Source organism: Galeopterus variegatus, unplaced genomic scaffold (assembly GCF_000696425.1).
Source record: "Galeopterus variegatus unplaced genomic scaffold, G_variegatus-3.0.2 Scaffold8472, whole genome shotgun sequence".
Lineage (NCBI taxonomy): Eukaryota > Metazoa > Chordata > Mammalia > Dermoptera > Cynocephalidae > Galeopterus > Galeopterus variegatus.
In genome coordinates this window covers 60,384-64,375 of record NW_007734583.1, presented here as the reverse complement: position 1 = coordinate 64,375, position 3,992 = coordinate 60,384, and the positions used below count along the sequence as shown (strand labels likewise).

At 49.8% G+C, this 3,992-nt stretch overlaps 1 non-coding gene across 1 annotated transcript; it reads left to right on the top strand.

Moving 5' to 3' along the window:
• The first annotated feature begins 1,375 nt into the window (after positions 1-1,375).
• On the top strand, positions 1,376-1,449 carry TRNAI-AAU. Its single transcript has one exon. It is a non-coding gene; the product is annotated as a tRNA-Ile (tRNA).
• Positions 1,450-3,992: the final 2,543 nt, after the last annotated feature.

Genomic DNA, 3,992 nt, shown 5'->3' with positions numbered 1-3,992 from the left:
TATTCCAGTTTCTCCACATCCTTGCCAGCATTTGGTGTTGTTACTATTTTGTATTTTAGCACTGTTTAATTTTTATTGTTGAATTTTGAGAATTCTTTATACATTGTAGATATTAATTCTTTGTTAGGAATGTGGTTTGCAAATATCTTTTCGGTAAGAAGCTTACCTTTTTATCCTCCTTGAGAGTCTTTCATTGAACCAACATTTTAAATTTTAATGAGGTCCATTTTTCCTTTTATAGATCATGCTTTAGATATCATGTCTACAAACTCTTCACCCAACCTTAAATCCCCAATTTTTTCTCTTGTGTTTTTTTTGCTAAAATTTTATAGTTTTCATTTTACATGTAAGTTTTTGATTAATTTTGAGTTAATTTTTGTGAGAAGTTAGACTGGTGCAAAGGTACAGTTACAGTTTGATAGAATAAGTTCTGGTGCTCTAGGGTGACAATAGCTGATAATATTGTACTGTATATTTTGCCAGAAAAGAGGATCTTGAATGTTCTAACCACAAGGAAATGATAAATGTTTAGGTGGTAGATAGTCTGATTGGATCATTATATAATTTCGGCATGTACTGAAACAAGGAAGTGTGCCCCATAACTATGTACGAAAAATTAATTTAAAAAAATAAAATTCTGGCTGGCCGGTTAGGTCAGTTGGTTAGAACCTGGTGCTGAGAACTTCAAGGTCCAGGGTCTGATCCCTGTATCGGCCACTTGCCCCAAAAAATTAAATTTAAAAAAAGGGTGTGTGTGTGTGGAATTTATGTCTTGTCCATTCAGTGAAACACAGAGGAACCAGGTAAAGTGACATTTGCAATTACTTAGGGGTATGCTTATGATCGAATATTAAGGACAAAAAGCGAGACAAAAACTTATATTCTTTTAAACAAGGCTTTGGATCCCAAACGTGTTTTAAGTACGCCTGTGCAGTGAGAAAAGACTGGCAGAAAGGAAGCCAAGACCCCAGCAGCCGCTGTCGGTGGGGAAGTCCGGTGGTTCTTTTGTTCTTTGTACGGTTTTCTGTATTTCCTAAGCTTTGTTGAACCGCACTAAAGGCTCCTGATACACGAGGTTGCCTCGCTGCAAGGATCCCCGCAGACGCAACATTTGAAAACCTTCTTACCTCCGAGCTAAGCCTCCTACGTGCAGTTTGCATTTTCCGTGCGGAAGCCTCCGCCCCCTTCTTCCTGAAGCCCCCAGGGTCTCAGTTTCTACATCCAGCCAATGGGGTGGCAGGGAGGGGACGATAGTCGCAGCGGACGCAGCGCGGAAGGAGCGGCGCGCTGAGTCCGCCAGGGGTCGCCCGCGGGCTCCCCTCCCAGCGCTGGCTCCAGACCTCGTAGGCATCTCGGCAGCACCCGTACCCCGGGTGGCCGGTTAGCTCAGTTGGTTAGAGCGTGGTGCTAATAACGCCAAGGTCGCGGGTTCGATCCCCGTACGGGCCACGAGTAAGTGTCTTCTTTTTCTTTTTTTCCAAAATTCATTTTGCAGCATATTTTGAAAATATGCCTTTCGAGGACTGTAAGCAGCGTTCGCACAGAAGAGAGTCGCGGAATTTTTCCAGCTCGGCCTGAAATTGTCCCCGACGGCCGGTGACTCGTTGTCCGGATTCCCGCACCCGCCCGCACCCGCCTGCACCCGTCTGCACGGTCTGTTGCAGGGTGCCATCCGGGAAGCCTTTAAAAACCGTGAAACCGGTGAAAAGAACCCCCGCCCGCCCACCCCCGGAGCCGCGCGAGGAAGACAGAGGCTCGCACGTGTCACCGCCGGGTGTGTCCGTGGAGTGCTTAAGAGCTGGAAACGTTCACGGAAAGCACACTGCACGCCCGCACCGTTCTAGGCGGGGGCAAAACAGTGCAAAATACGAATCCCAGCGGCATTCAATGACCCGCCAGTGGAGGACATCCGGAAACCTCTCCCTCTGTCTCTCTCCCCCTCCCCCAAGTTAGAAGGAGAACCTGGGGATGCTGACACCTAGAATAGAGACTGTACACACGTCGAATGTCGCGTCTTGGCGTGTATGTGCCGAGTACCTTGTTAGACCCAGGGACACGGCAGAGGAGTCAGTGGAGACTACTGTCCTCAGCACACACTGTCCTGAACTTGAAGGGGTTCAGAAAATGACACTGTGGCATAAAAACTATTCTGAGCAGAAGGCATTTGAGTTCCTGAAATCTCTTATCTGCCTCCCAAAATAACTGAAGAACTCGATTGTCATGAATTCCCTCCTAGGGAGCAAGTAGGAAAGAGTGCCTCTGGTTACTGGAGAGGAGGAGCACGTTGTCACAAACTGATCCTATGTCCCATCTGCTGTCCTAAGGGCCCGTTATCTCTCCTAACAGTCATTTTCCCCGTAAGTGCCCTTCCCCTGTCGAGATGGTACGTAAGCTCCAAATTCTAGTCATCTCCTGGAGTCACATTTTGCTGTGAATTCTGTTATGTACATTAATTAAAAAATACATAACTGAATTTTGTCTTTCCTCTTGTTAATCTGCCTTTTGTCAGTTTTTTTTTTTTTTTTGTTTGTTTGTTTGTTTGTTTTTAAGATGACCGGTAAGGGGATCTTAACCCTTGACTTGGTGTTGTCAGCACCACGCTCACCCAGTGAACTAACCGGCCATCCCTATATGGGATCCGAACCCGTGGCCTTGGTGTCATGAGCACCACACTCTCCCGAGTGAGCCACAGGTCGGCCCTACCTTCTGTCACTTTAATTAGAAGGCCCCCAACACTGAACGTGAGACGACAGAGGAAAAGTCTTTCCTCCAGGATAGGCTCAGAGGGGTGATCAAACAGGATCCCGGCTCTTGATGATGCGGTGGTTCTTGGCTGAGGGGTCAGGGAGGACTTTTGATGGGGGAATGAGAAGGGCTTTCTTTCAAAAGTTAAAAAAAAAAAGAAAGAAAGAAAGAAAAGAAAAAGGAAGGATTAAAGAATTGAAACGAATTCCACAAATCTGATCTCCCCTCTGGCCAACCCTTAGTGAGTCTGCTAATTAATTTAGAACACTGCAGGGAGCATAGTGAATGCAATGAGAGTATTGACGATGATGACGACGACGACGACGACAACGACCGTGTGGAGAGAAAACGACCAGAACGTCCTCCAGAACCTTCTCACCACCAGCCTGGCCCCAGCCTCCCCGCCATGGGCATCATGGTGCTCATCATACTGTGCCGCAAATGTCACTTTCCTCCGTCTTCCCACCCGGACTGTGTATCTTCCGGGGCAGGGATGGTGACTCACCTAGCAAGTGCTTAATGAGCGTTTGTCGACCAGTGGCCCTACTGCCCTCGTGGGGACAGGAGCTGAGACACACCTGCAGCCACAAGATCGGACGGGAAGGACAGGCAGGGCCGCGACAGTGGAGGAGACTAGGCTGAGGGAGACGGGCCGGGCCGTGCAGCTGGATGCACGGGACTGACGCGTGCAGAGGGCGGGCTCACCCACCCATCCATTCGTTCACAGTCAGCGTCCGTCGTTCATTCCCCGAGCGTACATTCTCGGCCAGGGCCTGTGCTGGGCGCCGGAAGAGCAACGTGTCACCTGCACGCTGCAGGTGTGCCCGTCTGTGCAGGTGCGCAGGGATGGGGCGGGTCACCTGGGAACAAGTGGGCGGGGGAGCACTTGTTAAAAATGCAGACTTTGAGACCTCGCTCAGATCTATTAAATCAGAACGACTCGGGGTGGGCCCAGGAATCCACAAATCCAGACGGGATGCCCAGGCGACTCTGACGCGCGACGACGTTGAGAACGTTTGGAGAGTGTGATACATGTTAGGCCAGGGGCTCTGGTACGCCGAAGATCTCCGCCTGGGAGATCTGGGGCAGCTCCTGAGGAGGTGACATCTGAGAGTTAACTACGTCCATGACAGGCGACAAGAAAATGAGGCCTGTCCGCTCTACGGATTCAGTCCTTGGCCAAGAGGCGGCCGTGGGGCGGAGGGCGGGGACAGAACAGACCACGCCCACCGACCCGCCGGCCGGGC